The 27358-nt window shown below is 54.0% G+C and overlaps 1 long non-coding RNA gene across 1 annotated transcript; it reads left to right on the forward strand.

The window, feature by feature from the left end:
- The first annotated feature begins 1581 nt into the window (after positions 1 to 1581).
- Positions 1582 to 2698, forward strand: LOC128911357 (uncharacterized). Its single transcript, XR_008467061.1, has 3 exons — positions 1582 to 1727; positions 1796 to 1970; positions 2472 to 2698. It is a non-coding gene; the product is annotated as an uncharacterized LOC128911357 (long non-coding RNA).
- The last annotated feature ends 24660 nt before the right edge of the window (positions 2699 to 27358 follow it).

The raw sequence follows: 27358 nt of genomic DNA on the forward strand, positions 1-27358 counted from the left end.
GAGGGATCCGTTTCCTAAAGCAGAGGAAGGAGCTGCGTTTCGGCCAGGGTCGGGGTTCTGGTTTCAGAGCGGTGCCCCCCCCCTCCCACCTCGGGTCCCCCTCCCCTCGCTCTGCCCTTTTCGGCTGTAAGCACTTGTCTACACTCAAATCCCCCAGCAGCACTGTTCGCTGGTGGGGGGGGATTCGCTTCCCGGCGCTGGCAGAAAGCCTTAAAAGGCTTTCTCACTTGATCCTCTCCCCCGGCAAAACTTAAAGGATGCTTAGGAGTATAAATAATAACAGGAGGAGGGAAGAGGAGGGCTGCGGTGGGGAGAAAGTGGCTAGAAACGGGGCATTTGGGGCGGGAGGCTCAGCTGTTGCAGGGCTGCTCAGCGTGTGAAGGGACAGGCAGGGTGCAATTCCCAATGGAGGACCCCCCCCCCCCAAAGAAAAATTAAAATAATCCCCCTCCCTCTGCCCCCATCAGCCTGTCACCCTTGGTCTCCAGGGTAGCTGGAGACGGCTAATCGAAAAGGAGAGCTGCGCAAATCCCCGGCTTTCTAGAAACTCCCCCAGCCTACAAAATGGGGGACGAGAAGGGTTACGGTGGGGGCTGGCGGCTGGGCTCGCCTGGCCCCGGCAGCTCACAGAAAGGGCTGGCAGCGAGACCATTTCTAATTTTACCGCTGGCCCCTGTCCTGCCCGCGCTGCCAGCCCTGGCCGGCTTGGCCGGTGGTCCCGGGGGAGCGATGGGCACCTGTGGGCTCTTCGGTAGCCTTGGTAAGGGCCGCGGGAGGCAGTGGCTGGTTTCGGGAGCCGGGCACGGGCATGGTGCCTTGGTGCAGGCATCGGGAAGGCTCATCGGGCAGGAGCCTGGGAGCACCGGGCTCCTCGGGCTGGGGACGTTGCTGCCTGGGATGCGCAGGCAGGAGCTGGTACTCCTGCCCGGTGTTGGGTTACTCCTGCCTGCAGACACGGGTTTTCCCCGTGGATCTCTATATAAATCCTGTTCCCTCCCAATCTCCTGCCCCTTTTCTGTTCCTGAGCCCCTTCCAAAGCATGGACAGCCGATATGGCCCCGTGCTTGCCTGCAAATCCAGCCCTAAGCGGTTCCTCAGCAGATCCAGAAATAGCGTGTGTGGCTGCGGGGGGACCTGCCTCCACCCAGCTTTGCTGGTGCGCCTTTGCATGGTCCTGCAGCCCCCCTGACCCCCTGGACGGTGCCCGCCGCATCCCTGCCGAGGGGGGAGCATCAGGGATGGGAAGTTGCACGTAGCCCCCAGTAAGGCAGCGAGAGTCCCGTGCCGGGGATGGATAATATTGTTGTTGGGGTCCAGGTGGTGGTTTTGCTCTTTAGTTCGTGCATTGGAGCGGTTTCAGGTTGAGGGGTAAGGAGCTGACTGGAGGTGGTTAAGGCGGTGAGGAGGAGGAGGGAGGGACAGATGCAGGCTGAGCTGCGCGGGGCTCTGCCAGGCAGGCTTTCCAAGCCATCTGGGGCTTGCCCGTCTCCGATTCAGGTCCCTGAGATTTATGGCTGGAGTGACTTTCTAATCACAGTTCTGCCATCTGCCTGTTGGCCTTTAGCATCCCCCCTCTCACCTGTCACCCAGCCCTGCTGCTCCTGCCCGCTCCTGCCCGCTCCTGCCCGCACCACCGGCAAGGAGCACCCTTTCCTCCCCATTGCCGCAGCCGCTCATCCGAGGTGCAGCCCTTCTTCCTGAGGGTCCCTTCTCCCTCGTCTTCCCAGGTGGGACACTCTGATCTCCTGAGCTACTCATGGGCATGGCTGAATCCTAATTCTGGTGTCGCCCACAGGTCCTGCACCAAACTCTGCTCCGGCACATGCATCTTCCCACCAACCTTCTTCTCCCTGCTGCTGCGTCCCACCGGCTGTGTTTTCCCTGCATGCCCCGGCCTCGCTCCTCCACTAAAGCAGCTCCTTCCTCCTCCAGGTCTGCTCTTGACCTCGGTCCCCTCCAGCTCCAGAAAGGTGATGGCTCAGTGACAACAAGAAGGTGCAAAATCTGGCTGGGGACACGGGTAGAAGCAGGTTTCGGTGGCGCAAGCATGAGACCGTGAGCTGAGCCCGGTGCAGACGCCCAGATGAGTGGTGCGGTGGCACCAGCTGATGTTCAGCTGATGGGTTTCTCCCCTGGCAGTGCTGAGCTGGAGCCTCCGCAGCTGAGCACATGGCGGTTGCTGCCGGTGCTTTCCTTCCTGGTGGGCTGTAAAAATTAGTAGCGTCTTATTTTATTTCTCTTGCTGGTGGCCCACAGGCAGCAGCGCTGCAGGCTGAGTGGCACTCGGGTCCCCCTCTTTCTTCTGGCAGCCTCATCCGTCCTCAGCCAAAGCGTATTCCCAGCACAAGGAAAGCATCCCAGGAAGTTTCTGCTTCCCAGGGAATAGCGAGAATGGGAAGAGGGAGAAGGTAGTTGGTTTTGGAGGGCTCTCTTGCATTTTCTTTTCTTCTATTTTTTTTTATTCCCCCAAGGAAAGCATACCTCGAGAGCTGAAAGGGAAGGTTTCTCGTCGGGTTTTTATGACAGTGCCATGAGTACGAAGGCAAAGGCTTTCCTTGAGGTGGGTGCTGCCACCCCCCCGCCGCAGCCCTCCTTGTCCGAGAGGTTTCCGTAGCCGTGCAATTGCCTATGCATCGGAAACCTGTCATTGGCCTGAGACAAGGTCACGACCAGCAACATCTGTCTGGGTGCCAGGATATTTTTGAAGCTTAAAAAAAAAAAAATAATAATAAATTTACATTTTGAGGAGGGAAAGGAGAAAGCCTTTCATTGCTGTGTTGATTTTAAAATAAAGGCAGGTCTTTGAATTTGCTGCGCGATTTGAAATGTTCACCCGAGTCCCAGGGAGATGAATTAATGGCCAGAGAACAAGAGAAGCTATCAGAGTGGCATGATTACATGTATTTACCACATGGCTGTCATTTCTCCGGGGGTGATCCAGGGGAGAGAGAGAGATCGTACAAATGTAGAGCAAGAATTAGGTTATTTGAATCCCATTGGGTAGAAAGGAAAATTGCCGTCTGTGTTCCCCAAGAAAGCGTTTTAACTCTTCCGCAGGTGTTTTGCCTTCACTGCGGGCCGTGAAGGCTCCAGCAGAAGGTGTCGTAGGAAGATGGCCTGCCCCCGCTGCGCTGAACGGCGGCTGCTGGAGACCTCGCTCCTGGCTAGGGTTGTGGTGGAGGGTGCCCAAATGTTTTTCCAAGACCCTCGTAGATGCCTGCACCTGGAAAAAGTGCTAGGGTTGCCCTTCTCCTCGGTGCAGAGACATGGGGCATGTTTTCCTGGCCTGCTCTGGCTGTCCGTCCTGGGGGAGATGGCTTACACCCTGGTGGGATGGGGTCTTCTCCACTGCTGTCTGGAGAGGAAGCCCCGGCATGTAACTCCAGTGGAGGCAACACCAACGCCATCTGAAGATGAATCCCAGTTAGTTTGGAACTAGCAAGCCCTTGATGACACCTTTGGTAATTGGCTAATACTCATTGCTTTAAAACTTTCACCTTTCGTTTGATGCTTACTGGTTCCTGTGTTACAACAAATAACATCCCTGTTTCTCCCCTTCATGCCATCCGTGAAGGCGTTAGCAGTAGTCACCTCCAAGCTCGAGTGCCTTTGTGCAGGAGTTGTCCCCCGTTGCTGCTCCTCTTCTACCGATGGGGCACCGGGGCTGGGCGTGCTGCTCCACGTGGGCATGCCAACCGTTTCTGCCTTGTTCTCCCTGCCCGTCTTCTTAAAGTCTTAATGTTCCAGCATTAGCTTTGCTTGCTTCACCCACCACCGAGCGGGTATTTTCACACAACTATCCACAAAGGCTCCCAAGATCTGTCTCCTGATGCAGAATAGCTCATTTAGAGCCCATTATCATGTGCGTGTGCGTATATATTTGGAGTTTTTGTGTTTGTGTTTTTTTTTTCTTTTTTTTTTCTGGGCATTACTTTGCGTTTGTAGACATTGAATCTCAGCTGCCCTTTTCTCTCTCAATCGCAAGTTAGCTTTGGAGCGCCGGGATGCGTGCGTGTTGTATAACGCATTACAATTGCACTCTGATGAGTTTTAATCTACTCTTTTGGCCTGCCTGTCCTTTCTTCCTCCCTCCAACAAGGCTGCAAGACGCTGCACTTATTCTCCTCCCAGTGGCTTCCAAACCACAGATTGCTCAGATGCTCTGCTCATTTTGCAGCTTCTGCTGTGTCAGCAGCTGTGCTTTATGATTTAAGACGGCAGCAGAACTTTCCACTGAACTATAAACCCGTGTATTCAGTTTCCTGGTATCCACACAACCGGGAAGCTAATTGATGGCTGGGATAGTCCTGCGAGGAGAGGTCAGGACGTATTTAGATTGCAGGGAGACAATGAAGGTTGGTGCGGAACTGAATCCAATGCCACGGCCCCAAGGAAGAGCACGGCGGGGGCGATGCTTTCAAGCTGGAGTCTACCTGCCCTGGGGAAATAGCTGTCCCCAGGCAGGAGAGCCTCTGGCAGGAGGTGATGCATCTCAGGAGGGGATTGCTGGTCCATAAAAGCCAAACCTGTCCGGCCCCCTGCTACCGATACGGCACAGCACTCGAGAGCGTGTGGATGCTCCTGCCCTGGCTGCCTGCACAGGGATGCTGGAAGCAGCCGTATGATGAGCACGGAGTTGGATGAGGAGCAGAGCTGCAGCTCAGGAAACGTTGAGTGTCACATCTCTGTGCTCAGGGAGGGGACTGCAAATATTTCTGCAGGTTCCTGCTACTTTCCCTTTTTTCCAGTGAAAAACCACAGTGCCGTGATAATTGCAGCTCTTTGTTCCTTTGTTTCTTGCTGAAGATTCAGCAGATGTTTTGCCAAAGTTTCTTAAAAATGAAAAATACCGACGTTGATGCCCGGTGGCCTCGTGTCCTCGTCCACTTCAGGTCACTTTGTCGGGGAGCTCCTGCTCCCCTGGTGTGGTGGCAGCTGGACCGGGCTCTGCCCGCAGCACCGGCAGCCGAAGGCAGGGCTGCCCCTGTCCCCAGGGCTACTGTGGGAGGGAGGGGGCTGTTGGCAGGACATTTGCCACCAGGTTGCCAGGGCTGGAGAGCTATGCTGCCTTGTCTGTCCGAGCACGGATCTGCTGACCTTCAGCCTGCTGCTTGGCCTTTCTAGACGAGGAGAGCGATTCTGGACGGGCTGCATGAGGTCATTAAGGCATTAATCCTTTTATAATCCTCAAGTAACTCATCCTTTGAAGGCAGTGAGGGCAAGTGTGACAGACTCCTTCCCCCTGACCTCGCTGGGAGGCCAGCGAGGAGCTCTCCTGGCTTCCACTGGTCGCTGGAAGAGGTTTTGTCCTCTCCCAAGCACCGCAAGACCAGCTCTCAAAAGGGCTTGATCGGCTTTTCCAGGGACAGGCAAAGCCTTCGGACACCCTGCAGAGGGTTTAGGGATGGTTTGTGAAGGTGTCCCGGTAACCTGCATTATGCATTAGCCATGCCCTTGGGCGACGTGCTTTATTGTTAACCACTTACCATAAAATTGCCCTCAGACAAGCTCGATTAATGAGCGACGCAAAATGCATCTGTGATGGGTAGTAGGGTTACAAATGTTTTAAGAGGCATAGGTGAAGAAATGGCGGGGGGGCGGGGAGGGTGGGCAGCAGAAAACACGCAATACCTACTTACACCAGAATGAAACACGAAGGGCATCTCTCCGCCCTGAGCAGACTGGCTTTCTCGACATACCCATCCTCTGAAATTCTGGCCCTTGTGCTGTGCAAGCCTGGTGGAGACTGTAGAGCTCTTCTTTCCGAGAGTCCTCCAGAATACCCAGGCAGGTTTATTTTTTTTTCCCTGGAAGGCTATTTCTGGTTTATTCAGGAGGGAGCCTTGCCCCTTCTAATTAAATAAGTGGCATGTCACTTCGTGGGAGGTGCAGAAGGTGCTTTGCTAGACCAAGCCTCGTCTTTTGCATTTTATCAACTTTTCTCTGCTGCAGGGATGAGCAGAGCCCTTCTTCTTGTTGACCCAGTAGACAGATGCGTTATCTCCCCTGCCCAGTCAACCTGGCATTTTCTAATACAATGACGAACGTAAAGGGAAAGCAAGCTTGGAAAAAATACGTGCAGCTTAGTATGAGTACCGATGTTTGAGGGAAAGCAGACGTCATAGTACTCAACCCTTCTGGAGTGACGGTGGCCCTGGGGGGACTAAAGCCCCAAAGTTTCCTTCATGAGACACCATACGAGTGGGGTTGTTGCTCCTTGGGGGTTTTGTCCGCAGGTGGGCAAGCTCCTTGGTTGTGTTTAACTGGGGCTAGAGCTGAAGGACCTGGATGGTCATTTGGAGGCAAGGTCATGAAAGAGTTCTCACTGGGGTTATTTCTTCTTAACTCAAGGTACCAGGATGCTGTGGAAGGAGCTGGATGCTCTGCATGGTGGTCATGGACACCTGAGCTACTGGATGAGTTCATGACACAATGGTGGCAACAGAAGCAAATATGCTGATGACTTAGAGAAGCCATTGAGGAAACTACCTCCTGTCTTTGGGGTGGTTTGTGCATATTTGCTGCTGGTGGGACATACCACAGCGTCAGCAGTAAGGGCTGAACAGTTTGAATTTGCTGTGAGACCTCTGGAGGAGTAACCCTGATGTTTCTCTCTGAACTACCTCTACCAAAACATGATCTCAGGTGCCCTTGAGTGAAGAATCTGGTGCTTGGCAGGACAGAATGAGGTGTGACAATGCCGATAGGAGATGGATAAACTTAATTCAGGGCAAACCAGGCCTGGTTTTGCTACGCAGGGGTCCTGGAACCAGGAGTGCTGCGGACTTCATGTGTTCCCAGGACTAGGAGTGACATGAAGGAGGTCTGCTATGTCCCTCACAACTCGTGAAGCTGGCTGGCAGGAAGAGTGTGTCCATAGGGAGGCAGAACTATTTCTTCCACACGTAAACTTGTATTTTTTGGCCAAGGCGCAGAAGGTAAGTGTTGCCTGGAGCTGCCCCTTCCTTGCATTACGCTGAGGGCAGAGATGCTGTCCGTGGACCAGGAGGCAACGTGTGGGTTTGCTCCATCAAGCTGGCACCAATGGCATTCTCCTTTACCACATCTCCTGCCCTCCTCAAGGGTTGTGCCTCCTCTCAGCCTGATCACGTTACTGCCATTCCCACCCAAAATGCCACCACTGCAGCCTGTAGTGGTGTCCCCTTCCCCTGCTGCCCCGCTGTGGGGGATAGCCCGGGTGCTTGCCGGAGATACAGGCCATTTGCTGCAGCAGGCCAAGCATGGGCTGCCTGCGCTCGCTTCCACTCACCCTCGACATTCGGTCCAAACCACCAAATCATTTTCACACTGGCCAAAACTTCACGCTTTGCCAGCTTGGAAGAGCCGGTTGGCCTGTTCCCCAGGTGGAAGCCCCCAGGCGTGCTGCTTCCCCAACAGCCTACTAGTGCATCAAGAGGAACCAGACACCCTCTCGGTTCCCATTGCCCTTCCAAAAGGCGGTAGAAGATGAAGCGGACAGCCTGCCGCTCCGACACGGACACTGCGCCCGGCTGGAATGAGCATCCCGGGGTTGCCATGGAGATGCCTGATGGGCATCTCTAACTTTTCAGAGACCTGGCAGGATGCCGGGGCATCCTAAGCAACATTAGCAGCGCTGAAATAGATCCCCTCTGCTCCTGGAGGCCAAAAAGTAGTCAGGAAAGACTCCTCCACCCGGGAGGGAATGAGCTCACCTGTGGAGCTGGGCTGTTTGCCTGGTCCAGTTGCTGCTCCCACCTCCACATGAGCTGTTGGAAATAGGAGAAAATGTTATTAGAGTCTTTCCTCGAGCAGCTGACCAAAAATTACATTATGCTTTTCTTTCTGCTTGCCTAGTTTTGGGAAGCTGAGCACTGAATGGCACGACGCTGCGGGTCTGGAGACATGCACGGCGCTTTATTCAGAGAAGGAGAAAGTTGTTTTGGTAAAGAAATGGGGGAAAAAAAGGGGGAGGAAAGCACAGCCAGTGGCACAGCACATTGGACTGAGTCCTGGAGCCAGACCCAAAGGGTTAAAAGCAACCTGGAAAGCCTAAGAACGTCCCTCAGGATAGCTCCCGAGCAGACTCAAGTAATGAATTTTCACTTCTGTACTTTCATTATCATTGTTCTTAGCTAGAGATTTACCATTTGTCCCCCTTAGCTCTGCGGCACGTTATTCGTGTCATTGAGACAGTTGCAAGGACAGTGCTGTTCGCTCCGCTTTCCCATAGGAAACGTGATGGGCCCCATTCCTGCAGGCTCCCGCTACGCCGGAGCTTTAGGGAAGGAGGAGAAGTGTGCATGAACCGTTACCCCAGGAACGATGCTCTGCTTGCCTTCTCCCTCCCGCTGGCTCCTTCAGGTTGCCCGGGGAAGTCGCGGGTTGGTGACAGCGCTGGAACAGTCACTGTTCTCAGCAAAGCCTGAAATTTAATTCTTTTGAAGGCGCGCAGGTGACAACTGACCGCCTTCCCTTCCCAGTTAATCCAGGCAGCCACGCTTACAACCATTACAGGCGACGGTGCCTGGGTTCAGTGCAGCCAGACTGGGTGGGAAGGAGCATCACTCACTTCATTGCTACAAGTTTAGTCTTTTTTTTTTTTTTTTCTTTTTTCCCCCCCCGCAGAAATATTTTACTAGGTCGTATGAAATATCGACGTACTTCTAGAGAGAGGTAAAAGAAGAGCAAATTCAGAAGTGGGCTGCACCATTGTACCGGCGAAGCTTTGTGGTACCGCGGCACCGCTTCCAAATCAAAAACCTTTTTAAATCATGCATGCTATTTATTAGTTCCCTGGAAATCATGGAGCCAGGAAGGCGACACTGGTAATTTGTGTGTCACTCCCTGATAAACTCATTTGGAGTTTATCCCTCCTGTTTGGTAAGATTGGTGAAAGCTATTTAATTTTTCCCAAGACCCCCCAGAAAGTGGCAAAGCAGGAGAGGTAAGGCAGTGTCCTCCGCGAACCAAGCCTTCCCAGCACACTATACTTCAGGTTGCATTTTTAGACACCAGTGACGCCTCATCTACTGCCAGTGCTGGTCCCACAGCGGACTTACTGAGCTCGTCAGCTTTGCCTTCGTCTTCACTTCCACAGCTCCGGCAGAGCCTGCAGGGATAACACCACCGTCAGTTCACAGTTCTCGGGTGACCTCCTGGCCCTCCTGGAAGTGAGTAGTTCTCCATCAAATCTGGGTTTTGCTTCTTTCACAGGGTTTGTCTCCTGGGGGAGCCCCTGGGGACAGGCAGGTGGCAGCATCTTCTGCCTTCTCCCTGCCCTGTGCCTTGGGGACGCGTTAGGAGCCGGTGCCTTTGGGCTGAGGGCATGTCCCGCTCTCCCAACCTGTGTCCCTGTCTGCTGTGGGGTTATCCAAGCAAAAGAAGACCCAACTCCCTGTGACCACCCGCGCAGAGCCGAGGAGATGAGGTTCAATGGGGAAGAACACTTTACTGAAGAGACAAAGCCTCTTCAGCACTCTAAAAACATTCCTTAAATAAGCATCCATAAAAACCCAGTAAGATATCAGGGCTCCTGGGCGTTGCACACTGTAAGGGCTGTGCATGGGGCACTTGGTGTTTGGACTTTGCACGTGAACGGTTTGCAGCAGTAAGTCCTGGAGCCGTGGGGGTGCCGGCAGAGCTCCGGCTGGCGGCGGTAGCGCCACCGGCGGTCCCGCTGTTGAGCTGCCCATGGCCGGTCCCCCGTGAAACGCCCGCCAGCCTTCCCCGCTCGGCCGACAAATGTCAGCGGATTCAAATCGCTGGCGGCCACCGCGGGCAGACAGCTCTTTGCTCTTTCCATCAGCGCTGGGTCAGATGACAGAACATCCCCTCCCCCCCGCCCCAGGTATTATTATTGTTATTTATTTGTATGGTGGCAGTGCCTAGGAACATCCCCCCCGCGGACCAGGAGCCTTTCATGCAGCGCAGGTCGTGACATGCATCGCCAACGGAGGAAATACCGAGTGCCGTTGCAATAACGCTGCCTCCCCACCCTCCTCCTCCCCCTGCTTCCATGGCAGCTTGGAGGTAGCATCCAGCCACCGCCATTAATTATTGGATGGGACAAAGCGGTGGGGAGCTGGCTGCTCCTCAGGGCCATGGTGTAGAGCAGCCCAGGAGTGATTGGCCCCCTCTAATCGTGACCAGTGGGCTAATGCATGCCAGAGAGCATCTCCAGAAAGCGGGGCTGTGCAAATTGGCCGGTTTGGTTAAAGCAACAGGTCTCCAATTAAGCATGAGGGGAAGGAACTCGTTCCCTGGGTTTTGCTCCGCGAGACCAGCTGTCTCAATTAACTGGCTCCCCTTACAGTGTTTTTCAACTGTACAGAGATGAGCCAAGGACACATGAAGGTAACGTGATCCGGGCAGATTCCCCGAGCGCCAGGAAGTTGGAGCGCGGCTGCCTGCCGTCCCCTGCCCTGCCTCTCCTCCTTATGGACGTGCGCAGCCCGGCCGCGGGCGAAGTTCGAGCTCTCACGTGCTCCCAGCTCCATCAGCGCTCCCAAACCGAGGCATCACCGAGCCCCTGCAGCGCCGGTGCCACGGGGGGATCCCAAGCCATTTGCCGGAGCGGCTGTTGTCTCAGCAAAAAAACACAACAAAACAACCCCAAACAAACCCAGTTTACGGGTGATGGTGCAAAAGCTCTAATTTGTGGGGGGAACCCCCCCAAGCGATGCCCACCGCTCCTCTCTGTGCGGGGCTCCTCTCCTGCCTAAGGCTCTCTGCAGCCAGGCTGCAAGACCGGGCTCCCCAGCCCGCGTCCCCAGCCCTGTGGGGATGACGGGTCGTGGTCGTGCCCAAGTGCCCCACCGGCTCCTTCCCCCTCTTGGGGAAAGGCTTTCTGCCCCTGCTATGGCTTCCTCTCACCCTGTTCCTCCAGCAGCCCTGGCTCCATGCCCTGCTCTGCCGTTTTCTGCCCCTCGTGCCCTTGTCTTAGGGGCAAACACCATCAGCAGGTGCTTCCTGGGGCCTCTGGGCAGCCATGGCAGCAGGATGAAGCCGCGACCAGCAAGAGGAGGGAATTATTGGGTGGTAACAAGGCTTCTGAGGGTCTGCCTGTGGTCCTGCCGTCCCTCTGCCGCTCAGCTTAGCCCAGGGCTCCTCTCCCACAGCTGCCCCAAGCCCAGTGCTCACGCTGGAGCTCATCATTATTGGTGGCACATGGAGATGCTGGGGCACCAGGAGCCGGTGATTTTTGGGAGCGTTCAGCGTTAACCCCTGCCACGCCAGCGACTGCTCTGGCTTCACCCCCCGGGCTGTGCAGTGCCCTGCCCAGGTGGCAGGGTGGACATCATGTGAGGCAAGGAGCCGGGGGGCTGACAGCGGCCCCGGGCCAAGTCGTTATGACCATCTGCTCCGCGCCGTGCCAGGCTGAGGGCTGCTGTAAAGAGCGTGCGTGCCGCAGAGCCCCGGGGATCTGGCGGTAACAGGAGCTGAAGGACTTCAGAGAGGAGCTGACTCTGTCGTTTCAGCTCTGCCTCGTGTATATTTAACTGTACGTACAAATAGAGAGCCCTGGCTGAGGCGGCTGGTCGTTGCTAAGCTGTGCCGGGCTACGCTGAGCTGGCGTCCAGCGTCCCTGCGCCTTCGGCTCCATCTAGCCTTGGTGGGATGTGGAGCGGTCGCGTCCCACCGAGCTCGCAGGGCAGCGGCCAGCGAGGCAGGAGGTCGGGGTTGCTGAACGTGGGCAGGAGGATTTGATGGTTTTCAGCGCCCATTTGCAATCCGGAGAAGGGGATGTCGGGGATGGGGTGTCCCTGCCTGCTCATGGCCAGGAGCCACATTGTGATGATGAGAAAGATTGGGGGAAAGCAGGAGCAGACCCCATCCTCTCGCTTACAGGCGCTGCAGCGAGTACCTCTCTCCAAAATGGCACTTTTATCTAAAATATGCACCTGGGCAAGGCAGAAGAAAAGCAGGACAGGGCTTTCGCTCAGTGCTATAGAGCGGCCACCAAACACCTGACTCTACAGTTTGATTTCAGCCAGCAGAATTAATGCAGTCCAGCACGAGGCTTTCTCTGAACTCGGTTTTGATTTTTCAAAAAAAATGTGTTATCAAAGACAGCAACGTGGTGAAAGGCTTGAAGGAGGACTGCTCGGGTATTGTGCGCCCAGGGACAGGGTGCAGCGCGGGGCTGTGCTTTGGGACCGCGGTATTAGTGAATTTTCTAATATTCTGTCTTTGAATCTTAGTCCTCTCCTCTCCTCATAGCTTGTAAAATGCACAAGGCTGTTCCTAGCTCGGTGGAAAGAGATTTTCATCGTGAGCCAACTTGGACAAACGTCAGGACCTGCTTAATGCTGGTTCTGGCCAGACTGAGCTTCAAAGGGAGATTAATTTCAACCAAGCTTTACAATCTTTCACGTAATCCTTAAAAACAAGGATTACCCAAATGTGTCAACGTTGAGAAGGACTATTTAAAAATAAATCGGTGCTTACGATACCTGAATTTAGGGGACTGTAAAAGTGGGAAGAAATGGGTGATGGTGGCTCCCTGCAACATTCCCTAAACCTATCAAGGTCCTTTGTTTCCATCCCAAAAGCGCAGCAAGAGTCAAAGGAAAAGAAACCTGAATCTAGTTGACTTAAAGGTCACGAGACTTAGTGTCATGGTATTTGAGGGTCTTGTGACTTTGTTTTTCAAATGTTAATAGCGCAAGCCCTGCATCGGGAAATTCGCTGCCACTAGTTATCAGCTACGGCTTGAAGGCTCAGCTTGTTTCTCATCTGCTTCAACAGAGGTTTGATGACAGAGTTATCAAGTTACCCCGAGGAAAGGTCTTTTATACAGGGCTGACAAGAATATGTGAAGCTGGAGAGTTTTTTTCCCTAATTCCTGTAACATTTCTGCTACTTGACCAGCCCCAAAAGTGTCTAGTTTTTTTTTTTTTTAGGATTTTTGGCAGATAAAGTCACCGTTTCACCTCTAGTTTTTATCCGCAGGGATCTCAGCGCACCTCAGAGAGGTCACCTGCGCTCCTGTCCGCATCTCAGAGAGCGAGGACGGAGGGCTGGGGTGAAGCATCCTGTGAACCTGCTGCAGAGCTGAAGCTAGAGGCACGTTTCTCTTTCCTACTGGATTTTCCAAGCCTGCCTCTTTTCCCCTTTCCCCAGCCCTGAGTTCTACCCGCATGTCATCTTGAAGCTGTTGGTTGAAATATTTCGTATTTTGTTTATACGTAATGCTGAACGAGCACGCAGGGCAGCTCTTAAAAGGTCAAGTTTATATAAATGTACAATGCACATGTATAAAATACATCATTTTAGAATAAATTCTGAACCACTGTAAAATATGGGAAGGTTTTCTTAGGGTAATCCATTTTAGGGCTAGGTTGGAGGACCCCTGGACGCACTATATTTTGATTTATAAGCTTTTCAGGCCAGGTGTTGCTAGCAAGAAGTCAAAAAGGGGTTGAAATTGTTGGTGCTCGAGCCGTGCCTTGGGCTATCTGACCCCCGCAGAGCTCACAGGCTGCAGATGCTCATGAGCTTCCAGCAAAATTCTTGCCCTACGCTATCGCATATTGCGCTGCCTAAAATGATAAAAGACGGCTACGAGGTCATCAAGAAATGTGGTAACTCATCGCAGTGGTGATATCGGAGCTGTTGTCTCATTTAATTCTGACACCATAAAGAAGTATTGACTGCGCTTTAAAATAAAGGCCCAAGATACAGTAATTCTGCAGGATCTTGGCTCATGGAAACATAATTTTTTTTTTTTCCAGTAAAAGGCCCAGGGGTGTTTCTGAATTAGACTAACAAGCTGGCAGCCTTAATCCTGCTGCAGGGCTGGCACAGTGCGGGGGAGCCCAAAATGCAGCCGGGTGGCAAGGCGCTGGGCATGCGTTGTGGCTGTCGGAGCGATGGCAGGGCTGGCCGTGCCCATCACCGTGGCTTCCCGGCCCCGTGTCCCACCCCCTGAGGAACCAGGAGAGGCAGCCCATTGGGGGTGAAGCACCTCTGGAGTCAGGTAGGAGCTTTCTGCCTTTGAGTCATCTCATACAGACCTGTGTGTGTATGTGCGTATGTATCATAGAATCACAGAATGGTTTGGGTTGGAAGGGACCTTAAAGACCACTCAGTGCCACCCCCTGCCCTGGGCAGGGACACCTCCGACCAGCCCAGGTTGCTCCCAGCCCCGTCCAACCTGGCCTTGAACCCCTCCAGGGATGGGGCAGCCACAGCTTCTCTGGGCAGCCTGGGCCAGCGTCCCACCACCCTCACAGCAAAGAATTGCTTCCTCAGATCTCATCTAAATCTGCCCTCTTTCAGTTTAAAACCGTTCCCCCTCGTCCCATGGCTCCCCTCCCTGATCCAGAGTCCCTCCCCAGCTCTCCTGGAGCCCCTTTAGGGACTGGAAGGGGCTGGAAGGTCTCCCCAGAGCCATCTCTTCTCCAGGCTGAACCCCCCCAGCTCTCTCAGCCTGGCCTCGGGCTCCAGCCACCAACCTCTGTCCCTTCCTTGAGCCCTCTCCCATCACTCCCCTTCCTGGGAATGGCTCCAGCCTGACATGGAGCGGGTGGCCTGGGCCATGCCTCCAGCTGCTCCATCACCCGGGTGCTGAGCATGGAGGTGACACTTGTCCTCCTGCCACCGCAGGTGAGGCTCACACGGTGCCGGGGGCACAAACACCCAACAGCAAATTGTCCCCCCGGCAGCTCTTCACAGGGGCTGTTGGCTTTTACAGTGGATAGGCGTTTCCTTCATATAAATGTAAAAGAAGAGAAATCTAATTACGGTGTCAGCAGAAGGACTGTGATTCATGAGGCCAATGACGTCACGGGGCTGATGACATCACGGGGCTTTATGCTGCCTGATTGACTTCCTTTTCGGCAGCAATTTCCGAGGGTATCAGTTAGCTGGGAAAAGGCATCAGTAAGTCATTTACTTCGAAACCAATACCGGTGATTAAACGTTGCCGTATATTAGATGAGGTGAATTCTTGTTCTTGCACTTAAATATAGAGGGGCAGGTGCTCAGCTGGTGTAAACACACCCACCGGGGAGGGGGGAACTAACCCCTGTAAATCAGGGTATTTACACCACCGGTTTATAACCTTTAACGCACACGTGCAGCCAGGAAGCCCCTCCGGTGACGGCCCACATTCTGCCTGGTGCCTGCCAGTCCCTTCCCGCCACAAACACCTCATTAATTCCCATGCTTTTAAGGAAATGAAGCCATACAGAAATATGCCACCAGTAACAAATGACACAGTATTGCTGCCACCAATTTATGCTATAGGAAATAATACTGTATTTCAGATGCTGAATGGTTTGGTTTTTTTTTTTTTCTCCTAAATTAATTTGTCACCGTACAATAAAATAAGGATATTGTCCTGCCTGGGTGTTGCTAAATTAACATTCAGACATCATCCCAAGTGCTGGAAAGGACCAAGGTATAAGGGGCATATATCATTATATTTTTCCCCTCTCATTTTGGTGGTGCCTGAGACCAACCAAGGGGTTGTGGTGACTGTCCCAGTGCTCCCAGTGTTCCACCAGCACATCTCCCATCCCAGTGCTCCCATGTCACTGATCCGGGGAGCCGATGTATACTGCAATATTTCCCCCAAAGCAGCTAAGATGGCATCGGTCCCTCACGCGAGGGCGCTGCCAGGTTTGTTATTACCTCCTGGCCCAGGTGATGCAGCAGCTTCTGATGTTTCCCATGCAGGCAAGGGTGCGAGCGAGACCTCTGGGCTGCTGGGGCTCCGCGAAACAGGTCACAGCTTCGCTTTCCTTAGAGGAGATGGGACGAGTTATGCCAAAAGGAGGAAACGCGATGAAGCATACACTCCCACCGGGGCTGATCTTTGTACTGGCCAGCCTGACTCACGGCGGCACCTGGCCACGTGTGGTCCAAACGCCTGGGCTGAGGTGGTTTGTTCTGACTGAAAGCTCCCATGTCAATGCACCGGGAAATGCTGATGCGCGCAGGTGCCATGGAGCACAGAGAGGCGTCAGGGAAACAAGCTGGGGCCGGTTACCTGCTTCTTAATGGAAAACAAAAGGGAAAGTAGGTTTGCTGGGTGGTGGCACCTGCAGGTCCGCAGGGAGGAGGCATTTACCGACGCAGGCTGTGGCTGCCTTTAAAGCACTCCCGGGTTATCACCAGGGTTTGCCATGCAAGCACTCCAGCACCGCTGTTCCAGGAACGCTGATAAGATTAAAAACCGAATTAATCTCGCTTCAGTCAGGCAACAGGGTTGGGAGGCAGCACCGGTGTAGCGGGGCTGGGGTGCAGAGCGCAGCCCGTCTCTGCTCAAAACCAGCCGGGCTATTGCAGTTGATACTTTGGTTTATTTATGTATTACTCAGAACCTTTCAGAGTGTGCGATTAAGAAAAAGCAGCATCTCGAGGCGTTTGCCGCTCCCCCTGCGTTGCATCGAGGCCCTGATGGGTGCTGGGTGGTGCAGCTGAGCGGGTGCCGGCATTGGAAGGAAAGCACGGGAAGGACACGGAGCTGTTGGAGCGGGACCAGAGGAGGCCACGGAGGTGCTGGGAGGGCTGGAGCCCCTCTGCTGGGAGGACAGGCTGAGAGAGCTGGGGGGGTTCAGCCTGGAGAAGGGAAGGCTCTGGGGAGAACTTCCAGCCCCTTCCAGTGCCTAAAGGGGCTCCAGGAGAGCTGGGGAGGGACTCTGGATCAGGGAGGGGAGCCATGGGACGAGGGGGAATGGTTTTAAACTGAAAGAGGGGAGATTTAGATGAGATCTGAGGAAGCAGTTCTTGGCTGTGAGGGTGGTGGGACGCTGGCCCAGGTTGCCCAGAGCAGCTGTGGCTGCCCCATCCCTGGAGGTGTTCAAGGCCAGGTTGGACGGGGCTTGGAGCAACCTGGTCTGGTGGGAGTTGTCCCTGCCCAGGGCAGGGGGTGGCACTGGATGATCTTTAAGGTCCCTTCCAACCCAAACCATTCTGTGATTTTATGATCAGTCTTGTAGGGCCATCAGAAATGGTCTCCAGGCCATCAGCCAGGGAAGCATCTCCGGCCAGTGGACAAATGAGGCCTAGAACAGAAACTGGGTGTCAAATGAATAATTAAAGGAGCTGGCTGCGTACAACAGCTCTTTAGCAGAGGCTGTTGTGCCTGGGTGGTGTGGGCAACGCTGCAGGCAAGGCATGTCGCATCCCGGTATGGTGGAGATGGCAGCAGGCGCTGCCCATCCAAATGCAGACAAGCTCAGCTGGAGAAATGCAAAATTAATCATGTTTCTGACCCTACAAACCATCTCGGAGAGCAACGGCAGCCACTATCACAAAGGGTTTCACAAACCGGTGCCACGTAGCAGCTCCTTGAGTCAGACGTGGTAGAGATTCCCCCCGCTCTCCCCAATCTTAATGCCTTGTCCTGCCAAGACATGAAGTTAGTTAAAAAGACTTTTTTCTTCAAATACCACAGACTCTCACCCGGAGAGGACAGCCGTCAGAGGAGTGTATTCTCAGTGGGCTCTCTCAGCGGCTCGGCTGTCTGGACGGAGCATTACACAGCGCCATCGAGGTGATCCACCCGGCTACCGAAACTCCACCTGCCCTAATGGGTGACGAGAAATGAATTTGATAATGTGGAAAACCTGGGCGTTATTGAGAAGTTAGATCAGCCTCCGGTTGGATTAATTCGCTGCCGGTGGTTGGAAAAATTAATAAAGTGCAGATCTGTATCAATCTAGGTGGTTTTCCGTAAAGCCATAAAGTACGAACATTATCCATCGAAAACTGTTGGAATAGCAGCTAAGGCTCAGACCCGCAGAAGGCTTTGTGTGCTGGGATGCTGACTGTCGCCGTGCACCCCCGGAGAGGGTCGGGAAGGGGCTGGGTGGGATGTCCTGGCTTCCAGCCCCTCTGCCAACGCTGGCTGGACATTTGGCTGTGTCCCCCCATCACCGGCCGGGTGGCCCTGCTCCTTGTGACAGTGACATTCTCGCCCGTGAAGCGGAGCAGCATCGCGGGCTGGGCTGGGTGTGCCTTTCCCCTGCTGTCCCGTACAGCCCGGTGGCTTTGCCATGATTGTCCCGAGCGTGGAGCTCTACCTTTAAATCCCTTTGGGTACCCAAAGCACCGACATCCCGAATACCAGCCTCAAGGATGTGGCTTTCAGAAAATAATTGGTGAATTGAGCTCCGGCTTCGTGACTGCAATGAGCGTGGTGGAAATCTATTAAATGCACTTCTGGGGAATAATTTCCCAGCTTGTACTGGACTGATGACAGATGAGGTTTGAATCTGGGCGAGAAATTTTAAAAATGCACAAATGGGACTGTGGTTTTTTTGGGTCTTTTGCACCTAGCAAGAGGAAAGCATTCAGAAGTTAAACTGGCCTTGGCATCTGTTAAGAGGAGTTATCTGTGCTGGCCATAAATCGAACCGGGATGGCTTAATTGCTCATTCGCAGTAAATAAAGCTATAACTGAGATGTCTACTCTATAATATAGAGGGGATCTCCCAGGCTATGGAGGATGATAGCTAGCCAGAGAAATCCATTCGAAGGCTCTTTGGGATCGATAAGCAGTTAAGAGAGCCGCGGGAAGATGACATTGCCTGTCTTTGTGCACAGACACCCGGAGAGGTGCCGGGCTGTTAAAAGCACGAAGGGCAACGCCTGGGCTCGGATCCCTCGGGTTTAAAACAGGGTGATTTCTGGCTGAGTTTCCACTCGGTCTCCAAATACAGAGAGGTAGGAGCATCCTATGTACTGGAATAAATGTCTGGGGACCCATCCGCTTTGGTAGCAGCCTTCCTACCCTCACCCTGGGATGGTGTCCGAAGCCACGGTGATGGGCTTAGCCACTAGGTTTATTAACATTAGTGAGGTTTATTAATATTAGTGAGGGTTCTGTGGCTTGGTGGGCATCCAAGGCCCCCCTAGCACTTGCAGCTCATGGCAGAAGCCAGCCCTGGGGCTGCCTGATTTAGGCTGGAACAAATCCACTGCCGTGGTGGAGGGAGCGGTTAAGAGGATCGGAGATATTTTTTTTCCAAAAGCTTCCGAGAGGTGCCATGGCAAGGCAGAGACTCTGTCCAGGTGCCTGGGAAGGGTCTTTTCCCTTCCCAAATATACTGCTGGTGGGGTGGTTTGTGCTCCCCATGTTTCGCTAGGTGGGCTGTGCTGTTTCTCCCGCCCCCGGGGCAGTTGGAGCCTGCCATCAGCCAGGCGAAACGTAAATGGCAACGACCGGGCTCATCCCTAATAATTTACTTTGAAATGCTGTTCTGCAGAAGGAAGATCAATTGCCACTTAGCTTCCAGCTCCTGCCCTGCCAGTCTTTTCAAAGGGAAATATTACAGCTGCCTTCTAGTCCCACTACTCCTCACCTGGCCCACGTTTAATTCTTAATCCCACCGTGCCCCCGTGGGACTGCAGCAGGAGCTGGACAAGGCTGTGGGCCCTCCAGCTCCAAAGCCAAATGAGATTCGGAAGAGACCAGGAAAAAAAACCACCAACCATGAAGCAATCGCTGCTGTGAGCCTGTGTAGTGATACGCAGGGCTTTCACTCGGCGTCTCTCTCCTCGGGTACATGCACCTTCCTCGCTCCGGTAATGCGGGGTGCTGGAGGCTGTGGGTGATATCAGACTCCCGCCAGCCTTAGAAGGAGGGAGAAAACCCTTCCATCCTCCGAACTAGGAGACCCTGCCGGTTTTGGAGCGGATGCCCCCAGCGCCACGGTTTGCCAGCAAAGGCTTGGGGTGGTTTGGGGTCAGGTGGTGGTGGGGAAAACTGACATATTCTGTTTTCCCTGGTGAACGCGTGAGAAAACGGACAGGCTCACGATCACTTTGCAAGGACGGAAAGATGTGAAGCTCACTAGAGCCGTTATTTCCAATGACTGATTTGCTTGGCCTTATTTAATTAGCTGTCCTTGAGCCAATCTGCTTAAGTGGCAGTGAGTTTACCCCAATGCAAAGCACAGACTCATAAAACCAGAGCCGGAACAGGCGTCCGGTGCGCCGAGGCATCACCAGCTTCTGCCTTGATTATTTCCCACCGATACTTGTCCGATCTGGTCTCAGAAATGCTAATATTAATGATTTTTGGTGGGGGGGGAAAGGTGGGGTACACCCCTGCTAGGTGCTTGTGGATCCGGGCTGTGCAATCTGGAGAAGCTTAATGGTAGAGTTTGAAATACAAATCAGAAGTGCACTCAATAAGCTTGGCTGGGGTTTGGCCATTTAGCTGCGCCAGTGAAGTATTTTTAATTCTTTTTTTTTTTTTTTTTTGCCGAAATATTGGATGCGTTCGAACAAGTAGTAGCGCCGCATTTCTCCAAAAAAGCCGGGGAAGCTGAAGGGGGGAGAAAATACAGCCCAGCTAACCGCGTGCTATAGGGAAGCTGGCTGGGAATTGAGGTGTCTGATCCGCAGACTGAAATACTGACGCAGGAAAAGCTCCGTGGCTGGGCTCCGTGCTGCCCGGCTCCCCCCAAGGAGGGAACGGGGAGAGGCTTTGCTGGGTGCATCGCTGGGAGGAGGAGCAGGATCAATATTTAGTCCTTTTCTTCTTTGTTTTTCCCTTGAACCTGAAAGAGATACCATCAAAGACAAGCGCTGGGCAACTACTAGCCAGAGAGGATAAGTGGACTTTGTGTCCCAGGGTAGCAGCCCCCACCATGGCAGCATCTCCTCCGCAGCGGGGCTGCCTGGGACCTGGCTGTCTCCGCTTCCTAGAAAGCGTAGGAGCAGAAGTCCCCTGAGACACCCCCCACCTCCGACCTGGCTAAAATTAACCAAGAGGCTCTAAAATAGCGGGGTGGGGAGGAGGGCCATGGATGCAGACCCGCTTCATTTCCTCAGGGCGGCTGCAAAACCTGTCATCCTGGAAAAAAAAAAAAACAAAAACCAAAAACCAGCACACGCTTTGCCCTTTGCCCGCAAGGGATATCTCCCGCATTGTGGTATCCTTTAAAATGAAACTTTAACTGTTTAAAATGATCCTGCCCTTACCTCTGTGGCCTTATTTAGTTCTGCACACTGCCTCGCATCCCGCCCTCCCTCCCCGCGCCGCCTCGGTGCCCTCCGGGCTGCCAGCCGGATGCCAGCCCTGTCACAGAGGCATGTAGCATCGTGATGTTGCACATGTACAGGTGGCGTTTCCAAAAGCATCCGTGGGGACGGATGCCTGGATCCCGGGCTGTCAGCGAGGACGGGACTGGCTGTCCCCTGGGAGCATCGGGCTACCGTCCCCTAGAATATAAACCCTTCACAGCGTCGTCCTCCAGCGCTCTCCTGCCAAAATCCCTTCTTTGCTCTCGTTCCTCCTCTGCTCCGCTTTTAGGATTATGTGGTGGTTTGTTTGTTTGGGTTTTTTTGCAGAAATAGCAAATGTTGAAATACCCCTGAGCTTGGAGGCATTGCACAGCCACGTGTGAGCTGGCGGGGATGGGAGCTTTCTCCCTGCCCTTGGCCACGCCATCAAACGTGCTGCAGGCACTAAAAAGCCAAGGCAGGGCTATTGCCGAGCCCCGCAGTGGTGCAGGAATCGCTCTCCAAATTAAAGACGTTCTCCGTATTTATTTTTCCGTCTGGCTCCGTTTGCTGAGAGCGAACAACCCGCGGCTTTGGGCAGCCAGCGCCTGCGCTACATATTTCTGTTCATCCGTCCCTCCCTGCCAAATGCTGAAGTCAGACAACTGGCCCCGGCTGGTGCCAGCTCTGGTTGCTCACACTGGGATTAGCACGTAAACTGGTTCAGTCCCACTGCGGCAGCCGAGCGGGGCCTTCTCTTTTACCGTGCCGGCTGCAGTTGCCTCTGTAAATGATGTCTGTTTTGACTTTGCTTCTGACTTTCTGCGAGGGGACGTTCTAGTAAAGGTGTTTTTTTTTTTCTTCCCCCCCCCCCCGCTTTTTTTGCAGATGTCTTTTCACCCCCGCATGCAGGTGGGAGAGCATGAACGCCTCTCGGTCCACCGCGTCTCAGGCTGGCCCCGTGCTCAGTCCCTGGGCTGGACACCTCTTTAGAAGGGATTAAAGGGAGGCGGCAGACCTCCAGGAAACCAAAGAGGGATCTCCAAAGCACTGGGAGCCCTAAAGAAAGCGAACCCTCCCCGAGGTGGCCAACGCAACTGAAATTCTCACTTACAAGCAAAGCTGTTCTGGGCCGCTCTTTTGCTTGCAGCGTTCACCCTCTCCCCGGCACCCTGCAAACGAAATTAAAATGAGCTGAAAAATACAAGAATCCAGTAGCTTTTAAAAATTGTTAACTAAATGTTGGGCCTCTGGGTTTGCTTAGAGCAATGATGGATGGATTAGCTGGGTGGATGGGGTTGCGTTTGGCTTTTTAATCCGCAGAGGAATGGGAGCCCGGGCAGGGCAGGAGTCCCCCCGCTGGCGTGCTGCAGCGCTGGAGCTGCCCTCAGCCCCATCCCCATACCACCAGGGTCAGCGCGGCTCAGCCTACCCAAGGAGCTCAGTCCTCCTTATCGCTTCTAAAAACCTCCCTGTTACCCGGTGTCTCTGAGCTGGACTGGCTCCCGAGAGGCGGGGGATGCTCGGGGTGTCTCTCGGTGGCTAGCAGAGGGCTGGCCACGAAGCTCAGCGCCGAGCAGGTCCAGCGAAGAACCCGCCTGCTTCAGCACGTCTGCACCTTTTTCTCCTCTCTCTGAGCCCTATTTGCGCTTTGGTTTAGCCTGGATGTGTGCCTCCTGGTTGAATTTCTCGACAAACTTCAGTGCGAGGCCCTGAAATGGGAGCTAGGCAGATGATGGCAGAAGACAGTAAAACCAATACGGAGATCCCGGGCCACCTCATCAAACAGCAGGAGTCGGCGTAAGGGTATTGATTTCAGCAGAGCTGTGCCAGTTTACACAAGTTAAGGCTTTGACCTAAGTAATTCACCGTAATAAAGATATCCAAATTCTGGAAAACTTCCAGGAAAACCATCTCCTTCCATCAGGTCGGTTATCGATATATACGCGTATCAATATACATGCATTAACACTGTCTGAGGCTGTAAAAGCCTGTATTTAAGGCAGGTTATGGCTAGATTTCAGCTGCGCTGGGTGGCTACCTGCGCAACCTGCCAGAGCGAGGTGTTGTCCTTGGCGGGAGCAAATGCTATTCCCGGTCTCCGGTGCACAGGGAAACTTGATCTTTGCTCTTCCCGTCATACTGGAGCATGACCCGGGGGGTTCCAAGATGCTGGGTTTCTGCGAACCTACTGGTGAGGGGGATTGTTGGGGTAGGAGCGTGGCCATGGTGGGGCTGGGGGAATGTGTAGGCTCAGTCCTGCCCGGCCCCTCGTCCTCGGAAAAGCCATGGGAGTGCTGCTGGCGAGGAGGGGGCTCGTTTTGGGGTGCCCAGGCTGGTAACCTGTTGCTCAGCGGTGGTGCGTCGCGTTGCAGGCAGCGGCTCCGGGCAGAGCCTGTCTGCAGCTCGCTGGGGCATCCCAGTGCCCCAGCATGGCACCACGCGGAGGTGCTGGCTGTGCTGGTCCTGCCTTGGGGTCACCGTGGATGCCGTGCCCTTCATCCCTGCACCAGCACCCCAGGAGATGATCCCGCAGCATGGGCATGGGGTGGGCAAGGACTTGGCTGCAGCCTGCGAGTTCCAGGACTGTCCTCCAAAGCCTATCCAGGTTTGGCTGCCCACAAAATAAAGCCAGCTGTAAGGTTCGGTATTTCCCATGCTTCAGATGGGTCCCTGAGAACACTGAGCAGGGCGCTCGGAGGCCACTCGTGCAGGTATGGTTTGCCTCCGTGGAACATTACACCTATTTTGGACCCGCCTTCTTGCTACTTTTTCCATAAAGTTCCCTCCCCTCGGAGCAACGCGTCTGCTTAGGTCTAATTTCTTTCAATGGGACTTCAGCCTGTGCTCAAGTACTTGGCTGATTTGGGGCCCGAGTCATTAGCTTTACAGTTGATTACTCAAGTGGATTTTAGGCGGGGGAATGGGAATGCTAACATTGAGCCAGAGGAGCTGAGCCAATGCTCGGGCCTAAATCTATCCAAAGTATTAACGCGGTTCCCATCATGACCGTTGGTCAGCCCCAGGTCCCTGGTGTCGCTTCTCACCACCTCCATCTCCTCGATGGTCCTCCCGGCTGAAGGGAGCGCCCGCTACGGCGCCTGGTCTCGGCAGCAGCCTTCCCCTGCTCCATTTAACGATTTAATGGCATTTGTCAGCTTTAAAATTACAGTTTCACCCGCAACAGAGGGGTGAACGCCGCAGAGCTGATTGCGTGCGCTAGAGGAGCTGATTACATTCTCGGCAGTTCGGATCATCAGAAATGCAAACAAGCTGGCACCGTAAATATACATACATTTTTAAGGCAACCAGATCAGCAGCGCACACATGCTCTCAGGCCCTCACCAATTACCCAAATTGGTACATTCCACTCATTGCATCGGCGTATTCGGATGTAATGTATCATATAAAAATCAGCGGCGCGCAGCTAAGGATGTCTGTTGTACTGTGCTTCACAACTTGTTGATTTTTGTTCCCCTTGAAAAGGAAACGAGTAGATTATTTTACACATGCACTTATGAAGTTTGTGAAATTGTAGGTACGGTTCGGGCCGGCGTGTGTCAGCCCCCAGGCTCTGCCCGGCCCCAAGGCAGCAGTGTTGCCCCCATCCCTGCGCTCTGGCAAGCGCTGGCCTGGCTTGCCAGTGGCAAGGGGCAGCAAAGGGTTGTTTTCTTAAAAAAAAAACAAACGGCGATTGATGGATGAGTTACGACCAACTGCGGGGGCTCGGATTCTGGCAAAACATCAGCGTGCAGCGCAAATGGGGAAAAAAACCCATGTATTTTTGTCCCAGCGCCCCCAGTTCTGTCTAGCCTGCACGCTGCAGCCTCCGGCTGCCAGCCGTGTGGGCTGGAGTGGCGAAAGTGGGGCAAATTCCGTGTTGTACACCAGCGACGGGGCTTGGGCGTGCTCTGCAAGTAGGCACGCTGCGAGCTGAGCGCGGGGCACGCTTAATTGCAGCGAAAGAGAGAGATGTCTCTGCGCAGCATCTCCCCAGGCCAGCACATCTCCCATTCTTCATCTTTTTTTTTTTTCCAGCTGTGGGCTGGCTGCGGTGCGGGCTGCCCGCCGGAGGGCACAGCGGGGCTTTGCTGGTGGCTTTGGGTCAGCCCTCCACGGCCTTGGCTCCGCGGACAACACCACGTTTGCCAAAAGCCTTGGCTCTCCTCGGAAGGGCAGCCAAGGACTGACGAAGGCTGGAGGTAGTTTGGGGGTCTCCTGGTGATGCCCTTGGGCACAAAGGACAATGAAACGGTTAAAAAAAAGTAACAGAAGTTTCAGCAAACTGTTTTTGAATGTGAGTGATTTTAAGGATTTTCCATGTTATTTAGAGAGAGATGAAGGGAACGAACTAAACGTAACACTGAATAGCCTCAAAGGGGTCAGCGTTTTGCTTCAAACACACACGGAAACCTGCACAGATGTTCTGACTTTTGGAAAAAAGCAAAAGGACACAAAAATCAGCTAATCTGAATCGAAGGGATGATTTCGCTGTTGCCAAAGAGGCTGAAAAGCATCGCTTCGCTCAAGCTGTTATCTCTTCTCCCTCTCCCCGGGGCTTGCCCTCGTGTTGTACCGTCTCCGCACCCCGGAGGTGGGAAGCGTCGCCCCTGGAATCTGGAGATAACCTCTGCGCCTCCGGCTGCGCCTGCCCGCCCGGCCCTGTTTCTCCCCTTTGCGTTTGGGATGGCCACTCTTCTCTGTGCTGACGTGACCCGAGCGTGTTCGTGGCTCGCAGATTAAATGCCATGTTTTGAGCCTGTGCTAAAACATATTTTCCTACACATCTTCCTTTTAATATGCATGTGCGTCTCTGATTGACACAGACATGCACCTCATCCCACCTAGCTCTATTGTAACTCTCTCTGGGGGTTTTGCGGGGACCTCATAAGGCTGAGGGGGCTTTAAGCTGCTCCGGCACCAGTGTTTATAGAATTATAGGATCGCCTAGGTTGGATCGCCTAGGTTGGAAGGGACTTTTCAGATCATCTGGTCCAACCATCAACCGAACTCTTACAAAAACCATCACTAAACCATATCTCTAACCACCACGTCTGCCCAGCTTTTAAATCCCTCCAGGGATGGTGCCTCCACCACTTCCCTGTGCAGCCTGTTCCAATGTTTGACGACCCTTTCAGTGTAAAAATTTTTCCTAATGTCCATCCTAGACCTCCCCTGGTGCAACTTGAGCCTGTTTCCTCTTGTCCCGTCACCTGTTCCTTGGGAGAAGAGACCGACCCCCCCTGGCTACCCCCTCCTTTCAGGGGGCTGTAGAGACCGAGAAGGTCTCCCCTCAGCCTCCTTTTCAGGGGTTTGACCCTCCGGGAGAGCCCCACCTCGGCACCTGCTCCCCACCTCCACGCTGGGCACGGAAGGAACGCTTCCCAGCGCAGCGGCATGGCTCTGCAGGCTGCCGAGATGTGAGCAATAATCCCCTGAAGCAAGGAGGTGGGAGATGAAAAGAAACTTTGATGAGAGAAATGAAAGGGCAGGGAGAGGAAGGGGGTGTAGCGCAACCTCGCCAGGAGATGCTTGAAGTTCCTGGAGAGAAAGTGGGAGTAACGCTATGGGTGAGTGCAAGCTGCTGGGTTTTAAGGAGGTGCTGATGGATGGGAGATGCTGGAAGAATGTCCTGACCTACCAACCCAGCCCAACCTCCCTTCCTGCTGCTTTCGAAGCATCTTCCTCAGGTTGGACAGCCCAGGAGCTCCTCTGTAGCTGGTAGTCTCTGAGAGCTGTCACCTGGTGAGGGAGAGAAGAAGGTACGATGATACGGAGAAGCTTTACCCGCTGCCCATAGGCTGCACCCCAGCTGGGTTCTCCAGCCCAGCTGCAGAGGTGCCCTGTTAGGAAGAAATGATGGCAACTGAGACATGGTCACGGGATAAATAAGGACCCAGGTGGAGTGGTTCTGGCTGGCTGCTGTGGTGCTTGGGGTTGTGAACAGCTCTGGAGGCACAATGGGGACTGTATGCAGGAGTGAAGTGCCTGCAGTGGGTGAGTGATTGAGGAAGCTGCCCTTGGTTTGGGAAATCTGGATGTCTGATGATGTTGTATGACTCAGGGCTTTTCTGCATGGAAAATGCCTGAAGGGAACAGCAGGAGCCTTTGCCTTAATGGCTCTGATCACCTTGCAGTGATGGGGTCTTGAGAAACCCATCATGCCTGTCCTCTCCCTGTGGGTACCACACTGGGTTTTCCTTGCTGCCTCCCAGCAAAGGTGGTGCAGGCAGGAGCAGAGCTGCCGTGCTGCCGCAGAGACTGAGGTCCTGTGTCGGGCACTTCAGAGCAGGATGGTGCTCGGGGTGGGCAAGGGCAAGCCTGCTGCTGGCCGGGGCCACCTCCTGGCACTGTGGCAGAGGCTGTGGGTGGGTAAAGTGCTTATTTTTCCCCTCCAGCAAAAGTAGGGGCTGCT

The sequence above is a fragment of the Rissa tridactyla genome, chromosome 6 (assembly GCF_028500815.1).
Source record: "Rissa tridactyla isolate bRisTri1 chromosome 6, bRisTri1.patW.cur.20221130, whole genome shotgun sequence".
Lineage (NCBI taxonomy): Eukaryota > Metazoa > Chordata > Aves > Charadriiformes > Laridae > Rissa > Rissa tridactyla.